The sequence below is a fragment of the Prinia subflava genome, chromosome 17 (genome assembly GCF_021018805.1).
Source record: "Prinia subflava isolate CZ2003 ecotype Zambia chromosome 17, Cam_Psub_1.2, whole genome shotgun sequence".
NCBI lineage: Eukaryota > Metazoa > Chordata > Aves > Passeriformes > Cisticolidae > Prinia > Prinia subflava.
Genome location: NC_086263.1, coordinates 4,368,430 through 4,384,250, shown reverse-complemented (window position 1 = coordinate 4,384,250; position 15,821 = coordinate 4,368,430). Strand labels below are relative to the sequence as shown.

Below are 15,821 nucleotides of genomic sequence, written 5' to 3'. Positions count from 1 at the left end.
AAACTTTTACATTCAAACATGACCCTAAATTTTTGCACACTGCTGTAAATGGCAAAGCACTGAGGCTGTCTGGCAGCAGCAGGGAGATCTGCAGACTGCCCAAGGTGCAGCTCACTTTTCAGGGATAAGCATGTCCCATGAGGACACTGCTGAACGTGTTCTTCTTTTCACATATCAGGGGTTTTCCTTTGCAGAAATTGTTCCATCTTTTAAACTCTAAGCCCAGAACTGAGCAAGAGCAGTGCACAGAAGCACAGTTGTGATGCAGCAATGCTAATCTATTTCCTGAGACGCTGTGAGATCAGATTTTGGGATGTGGACAGTTTTTATGAATATACTGCCCTTTGCAGTCAGATGATCATCAAGGAAACAACAATGCCCAACGTGTCACCCTCTGCAAGGTCAGAAGAAATTCAGAACTCCTTACATGTGTCTGAACAATCAGCTGGTTTGGCTTTTTGGACCCTAAAAAGGGTTCAGTGTGTGCAACCCAGTTCTCCACTGAAACAAATTCTGGTACCATAAAATATTCATTCTGTCTCAAGCAGGAGACTGTGAGCATCCAGCTGGAGCTGCTTGAAGTTCCACAGTCACTCCTGCAATGATCTGTGTGGGCACTCCCTCTGTTTAACAGCAGACATGGCAAATAAGCAAGGTAAGGACAACATGCAGGAATACCCCTTGACCAGGAATAAGGAAAAAATGCAATAAATACTCTATTTGCAAGAACCATTCATTTTGACAATTTGTGTTCAAGTGTGAGCAGGGACACCTGGATTTGAAAGAAGCCTGCACTTGTGAACTCAGAAAAACAAATACCCTTTCCAGCTTAAAACACAAATATTCACTCACACAAGCAGAAAGGCTGCAAAAGGAATAAATACTTGACCTGAGAGATTAGCAGTGACTGGAAAATAAAAATCTGCCTAAAGACTCAACAGAAGCGATAGTAACCCTTTAGGTTATACGAGTGCACACCTAAGTGCTATTTTTCATGGAGTTAAAATATTTTCTCCCTTCTGTTTGGGTTCAATGATACTTTGAGCTACAAACAAAAGGCTGACAGAAGATCTCGTTCACTGAAGGGAAAGCAGGGAAAGTGGCAGCTGGGCCAGCCCCACCCCTGAAGTGGCAGCAAGGCAATGATAGGAGAGCCTGCAGGTACAGAGAGCGTTTTAAAGCTTTGAATGTCTGTGCTACACTCAATTTTACCAAAGCACTAAAGACAAAGGCTGTGCAAACTCTCCAGACAACCTCTTCCAATGCAAAACTGTTCTCATGGGGACAGCTTTTCCTCATAACCACTTATTCCAGTTTTGCAGCCTGTGCTGTCTCATCCTCCCACCACACACCTCTGGGTAGAGACTCGGACCTTGATACCCCTTTGTGAGCATTTAAAGGCAGCTCTTAGGTCATCCTGGAGCCTTCCCTTCTCCAGGCTGAACAGGAGCAGTTCCCTCAGCCTCTTACCACATTCTCCAGCACACCCTGGGGGCCCTGTGCTGAACCTCCTTTCAGTATTGGACAGCCACAAAGTGGGCCAAACATCTTGGATGCAATTTAACAAGCACCAGGGAAAGGCAGAAAATCACCTCTGCTGATTTACTGGTTCTACTCTCCTGCTTATCCAGCCCAGGACGCTGCTGGCTTCCCCTGCTGTATTTGCAGAGCAAATACACTCATGCAGTAGAAATTCACTGCTGGAGATGCTCAGAGGTGCAGGATGGTGGGGATGAGATGTGAGCACGTCCAGCTGCTCCAGGAGCACCAGGGCTGAGGGCAGAGCACTGCTGGCTCCTGTGGCCACACACAGCATGAGGGGCTTGAAATCCTGCTGCGACCCTTTGGCTGCAAACATGAGACAGCTCTGCATGACAGAAGTCTCAAACTGGAGCTACAATGTCAGAAACTAAGAGTTCTGGTAATAAGGATGAAAATAGGTCTCGTTTTTAAGAAAATCCTGGCCAATTTATTCTAGCTCTATCAAAACAAACAAACAAACAAAGCCCCTCCCAAAACCCCAAAACACTTCTACAGCCATTCCTCATAGCAGCCACTACCTGACATGCTCATTCCAACACAACAACTGAGATAAATAGAGGAGGGAAAGGGCAGGACAGATAGTGGGTGGTAGGATATGCATTTTCAAGGTAAAAAGAGATAAAGGTATTACAAACACCAGCTTTCACATGGGGAGTCACATCACCCACCATAAACCTGTGATTTAATAGGTTGCTTAAGAGCTAGGAGAGCTCTCCAGCCTAGCCCCAGCCCATTTAGCACATTAGCCGGTCCTAATGGGGAGCTGTGATCCAGAAACGCTCAGCACCTCTGCCTGCGGGTATTGCCACACAATGCAAATGAAGCTGTAAAGAGAAATCAACTCATCAATCACAATCACAAGGGGACACTGGGCAATGCAGAAGGATTAGTGTTTCAGCCCTGCTCAGGTCTTTCCTAGCACCACTCTGCTTTAATTAAATACCACCTCGAGTGCTTTATTACCAGCAGAAATCTCAGCGTTGAAGGCTGGCATGCTGCAATCTAAGTGCTGGAGCTAATTAGAAATGAGAAAGAGAAACATGTTCATTAAAAAGGGTGGGATTCCCCTACCAGAAATGATGTGCACCTTGAAATAAAAACTTGCCTTTCTGTGGATTTAGAATAATATGTTAAACAGCTTTTATTAAGGTGAAATCTTTTACTTTGAACCACACGCCTGCTATTGTCTTTTTTAAGTAAAGCCAGATTTAGCTATATCCACCAGACCATTGTTAGAATTTAAAAGATTCTTGGCTTATGTTTTGCTGATAAGAGCCTTAATTCCTCTTCTTCTAACATTTGATACACTAATTTAAATTTTTTCAGACTTGGCACACTCAAGGGCTTTTTGCCTTACTTCCCTGGATATACATAAGCTAGTCATTACTATTTATGAAGGCGATGAAAGGAAACATTAAACAGTCAAAGAAATATAAATCTTAGATTCTAACACAGAGAGTGCAACAGCAGGATTAAAAACAAAACAAAATGAAACAAAAACCTGAAGCAAATACAAAGACATTTGCAATTTAAAGCAATACAATATAGCGGAAAAGCAGTTTTCTCTTCCACTTGACTGCCAAGTGACCTGACTCAGAATTTTATGGCTTTTCCCAGGAACAAGCTGAGAATATCAGTGACATCCAAAACTTTGCAGAGAAATTGCATTATCAAGAGCGGAAGAGAGAAGGAGACAGAACTTCTGATTTGAGGGATAAACTAAATGTTTTCCTAATTTTTAGTGATGATAATATGGAAATAGAAAATTGCTTTTGGCCAGTACCTTACTGGATAAATTTACTTTTAAGAAAAAGACCTGAATAAGGCCTATACATGGCTTACATCCCACTCAGCTAATTAGGGGAAGGCTTTCTTGTTCAGTTTTGTGTATCACACTTGTTTTTAATGTCTGAGTTAGGTGTCCAAAGGCAACTAACACCTCAAATATTATCAATCAAAAAACCCTACAGCTTTTTAAATAACCCATACATTGATGTTTGAATAATGTCCAGAAAGATCAACTTAAACCTAGCCTGAATTTAATTTTTCAACTATCGGCAAAATGCTAAACACTAATGAAAATACTTTTACTTCCAAGGGAAACAGATGGCTTTAAATAGTTACTTATTTCAACATATGGAAACCAACCACTGAACTATGAAGCATCAAACAGCAAACTCTGTCATTATTAATTTTGACTAATAAGAAAAAATACAAGAAAAATATGACAGAAGAATCTAGCTTCTAAACTGAAGTCTGGCTTTGCTTAAATTGCAACAGAACAAGGAAGATTTCAAAAAATATTTGTTTGAGCGACAATGTTAGATTCTGGTTTAGGTTGTTTAAAAAAAAAAACCACACACCATAATTTTTGTAGAAAATAGTGATTTGTGATGCCTATACACATTCATCTAGTACCTTAAAGCCCCTACAACTGGAATTTACAATTGTAATTTAAATTCCTTTGTAAAGAGTGCTCTCACAATGAGGAGCTTCTGGAACTCCCTCTGAACCAAAGCTGCTCCCCAAACAGGACACAAAAAACATTTGCAGAGGGAACAATTGACAAGAGACCTGATGAGAGGGCAGCAAAGGAATCCCGTGCAGGGAGCAGTGAAGGTGTGCAGGTGCTGCTCCCGTCAAAAACATCCTCACCAGCAATGCAACGATGGCTGATGCTTCCCAAAAGAATTAAGAGCAAATCAATCTTACCCTGGTCTTATCATTGCAGTTCTCTTCAGTCAAGGATGGAGAGGTTTGCCAGCTAAATCTATGTCAGTTTTTTGACTTAAATATAATACAGCTTAAGTGAATTAAACTAGTTTATTCTGCCATCTCAGGCAGCTGGCAACTTTTCTAAAGCTGCAGCAAAACTTCACCTTTTTCGCTTCATTTTTTTTCCTTCTATCAGCTTATATAACATTATATTTTAAAGGTACCCCTACATTATCCTCAGCTGGTGGGCAGAATTGTGCTGTCTTTAGAATAGTTTTAAGAGCTTATTCCTTAAAAAGAAGAAAAAAAAAAGGCTGCTGAGGCGTTCCATGATTTCTGTGCAAAACATTCCCTATGTGGGAGTGCCTCATCTGCATAGCGGCATGTGGGAAGGATTTGGACAAGCGCACTGAAGGACCTGACAATCAAAGAGAGATATGTGGGAAATCTCTTTTAAATGTAAAAAGACCTCGCCCAGCTTTCACTAACTTAAGTAAACATCATTTTCAAGGGAGGAATGAATGCATAAACTATCATGAGGCAAAAATGGGCTCAGAGCAGCACAATTTCGGTTGTGTGCTAAAATACACCAAGGAAAGATTTCTTATTCTGTCCTAGGTCTAACACAGCAAAAAATCAGTGAGAAATGGAATTTTGATCAATGTGAAAAATTTGCATGTGATTTTTTCCAGCTAATGACATGCAGAACAAGTTACAGCTGATTTCTGCCACTGACATTCTGTCAATGTAATAATAGATCCCTCTTTTGACGTAACTTGACTGCCATTAGCATTCTAAATATAGTGAACTGTTTGGTTAATACCTCCTCAGAAAACTGAAGTAAAAATGTAAAACAGAAGGCAACCTGGGCCAGTTTCTTGTGCACAGAACGTGTCTCCAATGCACTGCTCTCTAGAAATGTGTAAATCCAGCTCCTTACCAGCCTGGTAGAGAGTAAATTTACAGTATGAACCAAACTGAGATTAGCAGCCTGCAAAAAAATTCCTGTGCAGAAGCCAACATGAAAGCTTATTCTTTCCAAACAAGAGACATTTTGAAGCAGCCCGTGGAGCTGCCCTCTTCCTTGAGAACAGAGCTGAGCAGCCTGACTCACGCTCTTGGCTGGGAAATGAGACATTGTCACCGCTCCTGAAAAAGTGGTCAGGACTGCTCCCAGGCCTGTCTGTGCATGATGGAACCACCCAGCAGCTGCACTGATTCCAGGGAGGCTCCTGCAGCTCTCCTCAGTTCCCAGTCTGGCCCACTCTGCTGAGCTGGATTTGATGGCAGGTGTTGGACAGGGACAGGGGGCAGGACAGGGACAGTGCCAGCCCTGCCACTGCACCCCGGGCACAGCAGTGCCACCAGAGCAGTGCCAGCTCCTGCCACCTGCTGCTCCACAGCCCCTGCACCCCTGACGTGCTGGGACAGCACAAACCCCCTGGGCTTCAGCTGCTCTGGGAAAAAACACTCTGAACCAGCATCCTTTCATCCCTTCATCCTAAATTCAGTGCATCATTCCTACTACCTGTCAATCATTCCAATACTACCAAACCATTCCTACTACCTCTCAATTTTTTAACTAACAACAGGGGGTTATGTATTTCTTGTTATTTCCTTTGTGTTGTCCCAGCTCAGACAATAGAGACTTGCACAACTCTGAAATAATTTCACCGAAATGAACTTGTTAACATAACTTGTGAAGCGCCTTTCCTGCAAATACAAACCTTAGCTTTCAAATAATCCTAAACAATAGCTACTGTAAAACTTCTATGTTTTGTTATTCAGACACAGGTTAGGCCATTCTAAACTACAGAAATATTTCTGTCTCATTATTATATGCCAAAGTAATGTTTATGGATAAGTTCATTCACAAACAGTGGCAATAAAGTAAACTATGACCTAAACCAGTGTGTTCTGTGTTACTAGACAGTGCCTTACATTTTCATACATATTTGGTATGTCATTGTTGCATAAAAGATGCAGGCCTTCAATTCAGTGTTAAATAAATGAATGTAAACCAATTGTAATTTAAAGTTAGCACATTCTAAAAATAACACAGAATGGGAAAAAGCAGGGGAATGAAATATGTTATAAACAACTGGTGATCTGGACTATCCAAAACAACCAACTGATTCTATTTCTTATTATTACTATCTCACAAAAAAATCACAGCCAGGTAAAACAAACAAACAAACAAACAAACCCCACCTAAAACTCAAACCACCTTTCTAGAAAGAATTAAAAAACCTCTCAAGGCTGTGTTCAGATGGTATTTTCCACATTAATGTAGAGGAACTGAAGATCTGTTAGATGTTTTTTCTCTCTGCTGAGCAATGCCAGCATCAGTTCAAGGCCCAGTGTGACCCTGCCATCTTTTAAGTGCCAAGACAACTCATAAGATTCAGTGGGGAAAAAAAATTAAAATAAATAAAATAAAATAAATAAACCAAGAAAGTTTCAAATTTCCCTGTGAGCAGCCTAGACTCAGCCTTTGCCTTTGTGCACTGAAGACTCACATCTCTCCCTGTGCCAGCCCTGCTGTAAACACACACTGCTGCACTTCAGCCAGCGTAGATGTTTACAGAGTGAGCTTGAGCTGCCTCTTGTGATCATTGCATTTTATGCCATTCCATGGTCATTAACATCCAGGTTTAGCAGAGAAGCTGTTTAATTCTTCAGTCAAATAATGGATTTCAATTTACTGTTACGTCAGTGGCATTAGGAATCCCCACTGCCCAGTCCATACATTAAAAATAAAAGTGATGTTCACTTCACAAACACGAGAGATGTACAACTGCAGCATCAAGTTATTCATATCAATGGTGTACAAAAGACATGTGAGAAACAAAAGCAAGAGGCACCTCTGTGGAGTTTAAATCTAAAATAGGTTTGGGCAAAATAAAACCTGAGTCTGGAAGAGGCACTGCATGTATCTGCTACAGCTGCTCAGAAAGGCAGATGTCTGAATTTTGTAGCAGGTTTAACAACACGACTGTGGTGGATTGTTAAAAATCAAACACACCTGCCTTTTTATGCAGAAGCAACAAGAAAGGCTCCATCTCCAAGGCAGTCCCTGCGCAGTGACCCTGACCAGCTCAGCTGCCAGGCTGCCCCCACGGGCTGCAGCAGGACAGAGGGGAAACAGAAACTGCACCACATCGAAGAGAAAGGGCTCACCTGTTTGCTTATTATAAATTCTTGACTGGGAATTTGGTCTCTTTTCTTTCAGAGATTGAAATTTTGCCTTTAAAACACCTGCTGTAAGAACATCCACCCCAATAATGACTCAGTTGACATTTCTTATACAGGTGCCCACAGGAGCATTACAAATGTTGTGAGAAACAGTAATGAGGTAAAGCCTGTTGTTCCCAGCTCAAATACTACTGGGCTTATTTGGCACAAGGCTACCTGGTACAATACAGAAATAAACAGTGCCTCAGAAAGCAAATAAAGAGAGTTATTGCTACAAACTCATCTACAGCTAAATGCAAATTAACACCAGATAAAAAACATTACAAAGTACACAGATGATTCCAAACATGCAACATGTCTGAGAGGAAAATCGGTGTTCAGAAACTGATTCACACAGCCCCTGATAAAATGGGAACTGTGAAGATACTGAGCAGGCGTTCCACAAGAGCTTCTCTTTCTGGAAAAGGGAGGAATGCAGCACCTGATTAAAGGGTCCCAAGTGAAGACCCGCACTTTCTGCTATGAAAGAGATTCAAGGGCAAGAACCACAGACAACCACAAAACCCCAAGGCCTCTACATAAAATTGATATCTGTGAAACCCCCAAATCTAAAATTGGTATCTGTGAATAAAACCCCCAAACCAACCAACAAAACCACACACGAGTTCTCAAAGAAACAACCAAAGCCATAGGGAGATACTATGACACACCATTGCTTGCCTTAGTCAACACAGTTACTTTAAACTTAAATACAAAATTTAACTCCCAAAAGATTGGGGGTTTTTCTAACTTTTTTAATTCTTTAATCTTTTTTAAGTCTCAGATCACTTCTAGCCCCTTTTAGGACTATGCAAAGAAGGGACAATAAGACAAAGGAAATTTAGAAAGGTTGCTCATTTTTGGTCTCTCTTTCAGGTATGCACGTGCTCCTGAAAAACGTCATCAGGTGGGAACAGGAATAATCAAGGAAACCTCAGCTTCTACTTTCATTTTCTTAGAATAATATAAGTGCATCAATCCCAACACCATTAATTTAAACTTATCTTTTAATGAACTGTTTTTTGCAGTGCCTGTGTTTCATAGACAAGCACTAATGACCTCCAATATTTTGTCTACATTTCCTAAATTCCGTTTTTTTCTAATGTTGTGATTTTAAGGATGGTCTGCTCAAAGCTACCAGAGTAAATTATTTTGACCCTGTGAACCCACTCAAAAAATTACAATCAAAGAATAGATCTATTTTTTTTTAATCAAGTACTAATATTTTATGTGTTTCTAGCACTGCACTCTTTCAGTAGTATCAAGTCCATTTAAGAGAACCCCTTTTGTGTGACAGATTATGGCTGCCACACACAGATTTAAATGTGTACAGAAAGATCCTCAGCTGGTCTGCATTCTCAAAAATGCTCATTGAATTCAGCTCAATATTTTGATATTGCCAGAATACAGGTTTGACATTTTTAATATAAGACAATTAAACTATTTTGTTAACAGCCCAAAGCCAAACAGATAAGTACACAAAGGCAAAAGGGAAGAAAGACCCAGCAACAAATAAATTCAGCGTTTCATCACTTGTTTGCAGAAATCTCTTGTGGTCTGGTCCATTTAGCACCTGCTAAGCCTAAACTCCTCTTAAAAACTGTCAACAACTGAGGAACAGGTTCATTTTCAGTTCTGATCCCTTGCTGGTGTAAACACCATTTAAAAAAGGGAAACCATCCTGGTCCTGCTCGAACCCACAGGCACAGAAAGTGGCACGGATTGGTCTCAAGCAGAAACTAAAAGAATTCAAACAAGCCCCTGTGAACTTGCCTTGCATGTAACTGCTGCCATCTTAATAAGGTGAGAGCAGCTTTTAAATCCCAGGCAGCTTCAGAAGCTGCAGCCCGGTCCCTGCCATATGGAGACAGCCTGGAATCTGTCAAGTTCACTTAGTGAATTTTATCTTTGGGGAATCAGTCAGGCAAGCTAGATCAGAATAAACAGGATGCTGTTGAGATCTGGAGGCTAATGCTGGTACAGGCTGGACTACTGAACCAAAAAAAAAATCAGTTTTAAATAAACATGTGGTACCTAGAAAAATTAACAATAATTAAAGCTGTATAGGCACAAAAACAACTATGTGGGATTTTTACTGGGCTCTGAAAGATGTTGTTCTCCCTTTACCTACAGGAAACAGCCAGCCTTTCTATGTCTTTCCATTATTCCTAATATAGAAAATTATCACATTTATTGCTTTGCATCAGCATTAAGCATCAATAATTTAAAATATCCTATTTAAACACTGTGCCTAATTATACACCCTTCTTTATAAGTGTTCAAGGAAACATAACACAGTGAGCAATGTCGTGTTCACACAATCTCCATGCAAGCCCAAGCTGCTGCTTCATGCTTCGATAGGAGATGAAAATCTGGGGTCTCCAAACCCATCAAATTCTGTTCTGATGGATGGGGATAAGATAGACTTTGTTGTGCTCTGGGTAAAAGCCAGAATGTTAAATGTAATCTTCTGCACATGCTTTTACTGATATTCAGCATAAAAATAAGCCTTATCCATTTTTATTAGTTGGTCTGAGCCAGAACCAATTCTTTTGATGTCACCTAGCTTATAAAATGCAGCACTATAGGCAAGGGAGGTTTTAAAATGCTTCATAGACTTTATCCATTATATTAATGGCTTTCAGATTGCAATCTGTGGAGCACTTTCTGGTGCTGCTCCACAGGCAGCTGGCCAGTCACCTGGAGCTGGCTCCTCTCCTTGTTCCCCTCTGTTTATTCCCCATAAAGACAGAGCTGAAAAGGGGCAAACAAAAAAAGACATAATGCCATTTTTAATGTTATTTTTCTAGATAAACACTTGCAGTCCTTGCCACGGGACCATCCTGAGAGGAAAGGACTGTGCAGTTAGGAAAGGCAACACAGCTTTGCTGGCACCATGGACTGTGCCAGACAGGAGGGGGAGGAGAACAAGAAACAATTCTTTTACTATAGGATTAATGTGCCTAAACTTTAAACTGAATTGTTAAAACAGCTCATTTTTCAGCATTCTCCTGTTTTTCAGGCAACAAGCTGAATTTTAGCTCCTCCCCCAGCAAGATGAACTTGCCCTGCCTTGATATTTTTCAGAATTATTTTCTGTTTAAGAATTTACTGAGAAAAACTCTTTAGAAATGACAGCTTGCACTGGAAAAAAAAACAAACCCAAACTAAAAAAAACCAACAACAAAAAAACACCCCACCACTTCTTTGAATACTTTAGGTGTCACTTAGGTTTCATCCAGAGAATTCAAGTCATCTCTTCACATAAAGTAAGCACAGAAAGCTACACTGACCTGGGTCACCAGGGTAGGAAAGGCTTCTGGGAATCTAATGAGTAAATCATATCATATAACAAGATATCTGTGTTTACCAAATGATTAAAAAAAAAAAAAGGTGTTTCTATGCTAATAGCCTTTCATTTAAATTGTTTCTTATTTTCAGATATGCATTTTCTATGTATTTTAGTTGCCTTTCCCTAGCCCTATCCCTTCAACTTGTGAATAGAGCCACCACATGAGATTTTGGAATTCGTGCAGTCACACCAGTCAGCCAACCCCAACAGAGCATTCCTTAACAGTGAAAAGATTCAATGACAGAAAGAATTTAATTAATCATTTACCAGTAATACCATTACTAGATCACAGGAATATTTGTGAGTGCATGCCCGAGCAGATCATAAATTGCACAGGGCAGGAGAGAGCCTCATTCAGGGCAGCACTGGAAGGGGGCATTTACTGGTCCCAGTTCTGTGACAGGAGCTGGGGAACAGCCAGGTCTGTGCTGCACTGGAATTACACCTGGGAACAGCCAGACCTGTGCTGCACTGGAATTACACCTGGGAACAGCCAGGTCTGTGCTGCACTGGAATTACACCTGGGAACAGCCAGACCTGTGCTGCACTGGAATTACACCTGGGAACAGCCAGGTCTGTGCTGCACTGGAATTACACCTGGGAACAGCCAGACCTGTGCTGCACTGGAATTACACCTGGGAACAGCCAGGTCTGTGCTTCACTGGAATTACACCTGGGAACAGCCAGGTCTGTGCTGCACTGGAATTACACCTGGGAACAGCCAGACCTGTGCTGCACTGGAATTACACCTGGGAACAGCCAGACCTGTGCTGCACTGGAATTACACCTGGGAACAGCCAGGTCTGTGCTGCACTGGAATTACACCTGGGAACAGCCAGGTCTGTGCTGCACTGGAATTACACCTGGGAACAGCCAGGTCTGTGCTGCACTGGAATTACACCTGGGAACAGCCAGGTCTGTGCTGCACTGGAATTACACCTGGGAACAGCCAGGTCTGTGCAGCACTGGAATTTCTACCTGGGAGCAACAGGCTGCCTTTCTCACCAAGAAAAGCCTGACTGGGAAAGCACCAGGGAGGCAAGAGGACTGATTAAAAAAATGCTTAATTCTCACTGTTTGGTGTGGAGATCCACCATTGCCCCACCATAACAATCTGGGCAGTTTAAGTTTATATTTAAGGAATATCTGCAAGTGGCTCTAAGTTTTCTTTATAAATAAAGGCTTATAAAGCCTAAGATCTAAATATTTACTATATATGATGATTAAAAGTCCTTGTTTTCCAGTGAAGCAATTTCCTGCTTAAACTTAGGGTATCTCTCACCCCAAAAGTTTCCTTTTCAGACAGATGAAATCTCAGTTAATTACATGTGCTTATTTAGACATCGGGAACATTTCTATCTTACATCTTTCATCCAAATACATATAGATCATAACATTTTAATAATCCACTTCCTTGTTTACAGTGATGAATTTTAAATAATTTAAAATGTATTCTACAGTGTTTTTCACTTATTTATGTGAAAAAAAACTCCAGATCATAACTTTTCTTATGGATCAAAGAAATAGTTTTGGTGCGTTTTATAGTTTGTGTTTTGATTTTTTCTTTAGGGAATATCCATAGACAATGAGATACACTGGTCATAAAAGCACCATAAAAGACTAAACTTTTAGCTAGGTACCAGCAACTGCTCTAAAAAATATTTTTAAAAAAATCTGTCTCATGCTTTTAGCTCTCACTCCAGAGCATTCTACAGAAACTTGGAGGTGCATCAGCAGCATCTCATCCCCACTGCAAAAAGCAGCAAGCACTGATTCCCAAAGAAGTGTGTTTTGTTTAGGAGGCTTTTTCTCACATGGAGGAGGGAGAAGCCAGAAGCAGATGTTGCAGGATCTCCCATGATCATTTCATGGCAAGTTTTATCAAATGTCTCAAAGCCCCACGAGCAGGCATAAAAACAAAAGAAGCACTAAGACAGATCCACATTAAAGAGAACAGTTTTCCCAGAGACTCATCATACATGATTTATCACACCAAACACAGATCTCACACATATTCTTTGTGAAATAATTTGCTCAACTGCTCTGAGAAACACCTGAAATTCAAGCAGTTCCAGTGGGCACACAAAATCAGTGAATCACCATTCACAATCAAGAGCTTGATGACACCTTTCATTTATAAATATTAAATAAGAACTTTTCTTTATAGAACCTTCACCCTTATTCCCATCCTGACACATATGGAGCATAATTCCTTACTGTCTTTATGCTTCATAGTAAACTCTAGAAATAAGTAAGGAGATCTGGACTTCTTGTCATGTTTATCTGACTTCAATAGATCTGATTTGAAGTTCTCAAGGTATTATTCAGCAACATTTTATTCTCCTACTCAATACTGAATAAATAAAATCACATTATACTTAATTTTGAATAGGACAGCTTCACAGTCTTGAATTAGATTTTTACTCTGTTGTTAAACACTTCACTGATGGTCAGAAAAGTATCTTTATTCACAAGCCAAATACATTAAAGAGGAACTTTTCTTTTACACACTCTTTAATTTGAGCAAAAATGGATCAACTTTATGTAGGACTCTGTGACTGGAGACTGATGAAGATTGACTATGACTTTCATTAAATTAAAAAATAGCAACAACAAAATCAGTTTAAACAAACTGTAAATCCACTGACCTAACCAGTAATGATTCCACAGTATCTTAATCTTTATCCCCATCCCTTCCCTGCAGCCTCCATGTTTCCCTTCCCCTTTCATTTTTTTCCTTCAACAATTAAAAAGTCTACATCTTTAAAATTTACTGGAGGTTCTGAGTGTGGAGAATCCCTGGGTGCATTCTAGGAAGTACCAATTCCAAACCAGTACAAAAATGACCGTAAAAATCTGGATGGTGCCCACGACAGCAGTGAGGGGGTTGATCAGTTCATGGTTATCTTGGTCCTTCCTTGCAAGAACAAACCCTTGACAAAGGGTCATTAATAAGTATTTCTCCAATATACTGATTTTTCATTTTTGTTTGTTTGTTTCTTTGAAGCGCCATTAGCCATTGTGGCACTGGGGTGGAATGAGCCCCTGAAGAGAGAATGAATTAAGTCTTGGGAACTCAAAGCTGTACTTGGGGAGATTTCTGCCTGTGGGTCTCCCAGAAATCTGAAAGACGAGAAGTAAAACGAGAAGTGCAGAGGTGCTGGCAGTGCCAGACTCCGATGATGCTCTTGTCACACTAAGGGAGCAAAGCTGAGACTGAGCAGGACTGGGACAGGGGCTGGCCCTGACCCTGCTGCCTGCTTCAGGGACTCCCCAGCAGGATGAAGTAATGAATTTATGAATTAACGATGAATGAATTAATACATTCAGAGTCTACATTGCTCATTCTGCAAGCAAAAGTTTCCCAGAAAGATCAGCAGCACACTGTAAGTTGAAGTGTAGTATTTAAAAAATAGTTCTCTTTCTGAATTAAAATGGAATTCAAATGGCTATAAGAGATTAACAGATGCTGCAGTGATTGCAAACTTATGTAGGTTTTTGCGAGACCTGACATTTAGGTTTTTTTCTTTAAAGGTGTGGAAACATAAAAAATAATTCTGTTTTTCAAGAGACTTGTAATCAAGATTTCTGGCATACTGTCACCAATCCTAATCTAAATACACTTCAATCTTAATTTAAATTTAAGTTAGGTCACATAAGACCCTATTTCAATTCATTTGCAAAACGTGAATTCTTTTATGTACCTATGATGACAAAAACAGGGTACAGAAGATGGGCTATTTTCATTCTTCTTGCTGCTGAACAGGATGTTCAAAGTCTCTGTCAGATATTTGTGCTGGATGTGTTTAATCCTAGAGCTCTCAGACACAGCTTGTTACCTTCTTTCCACTTCAACACAGTTTCCTGATGTATTTATGAGGCTCAGACCAAACTGGGTCTGCTTGCAAAAAGTAAAACCTAAGGAAAACCCCTATTTAAACCTGGTTAGTTGAACCCCTGTTAACCAGTTCCAAGTTTTATGCTGCTGTAACAACCTGGGCTGGCAGAGAGGTGCACTTTATACAGGACATGTCTAAAGAGAGCAGCACAGTAAGATTTTATTGCAAATACGGCCAAAGTTTATAAAGATCAGATCACAAATGTGCATTTTGCTGTTAAGACACTGCAAGGAGTGGTGGCTGTATGAAAGAGAGGAGCGATATTCCAGAGCCACTGCTCTGAAAGCAGCTCGGATTCCTGCTGACACACGGCATGGCAAACTTGGGGAATGATCTGAGTCTGGCTCTCTGCAGGAAATGTCTCTCTCTTCCACACCAAACCATCAGCACTGGTGCTGGCAGGTGCTGTTGTCTCAGAAATGAAGCTGAGGAATGAACCAGAAGGGCCCAGTCCCACCAGTCAGACCGAGGGGAGGATGTCTCCACCAGGGAACCATCACCATTCCACTTGTTCGGCATTTCTGCATCCTGGGAGGCATTTTGGAGAGGAAATTTACGGATGCAGCTGAAAATTTCATAGTAATATAAAAGGTGATAAAATTGGAGATGCATCAGCTACCAGAGAAATAAATACTTATTGTAAAAAGCTCCAAAATAACTTTATGAAAGGATTTTGTGAAGAAAATGGAAGGAAATGGAGGTAAAAACAAAGGGCTCAGAATTGCAGCTTTTAACAGTCTGAAACACTTCACACTTAACAGCCTAGCATTTCCTTAGACAATCAGAATTAAGTCCCTAAATACTTTATTTCCAAAGACAAAGTAAAATAAAGAAATAAATAAATAAAGTAAAACTGGTGTGGCACAATGTTATTTGTTTACACAGTGTGCACTACTCTACCCATGAGAATTGTGGACTCTCACACCTGGGCAAGGCATCACCTGAGGACAGCTCTAAAGCCAGTGATCCCTGATGCAAGGGAATGGTGTGCCTGCAACAAGCAGGAAAAGGAAAAAATGCTCAAAAAGTGAAACTAAACCTATCAGGCAAAGATTCAGGTTTGTAGGTGGCAACAGCAC

General features: G+C 40.5%; 1 protein-coding gene across 34 annotated transcripts in view; it reads right to left on the bottom strand.

Annotated features, from left to right (window-relative positions):
- Positions 1-15,821, bottom strand: part of RBFOX1 (RNA binding fox-1 homolog 1) — an 818,485-nt gene that overhangs the window by 142,589 nt on the left and 660,075 nt on the right. The window contains exon 1 of one of the 34 annotated variants that reach the window (XM_063414943.1): positions 4,255-4,990. The exons of the other annotated variants lie outside the window; for them this stretch is intronic. The gene's annotated coding sequence lies outside the window, so the exon portion shown is untranslated. Of the gene's footprint in view, positions 1-4,254; positions 4,991-15,821 lie in introns of those variants that run through there. 34 annotated transcript variants of the gene reach the window in all.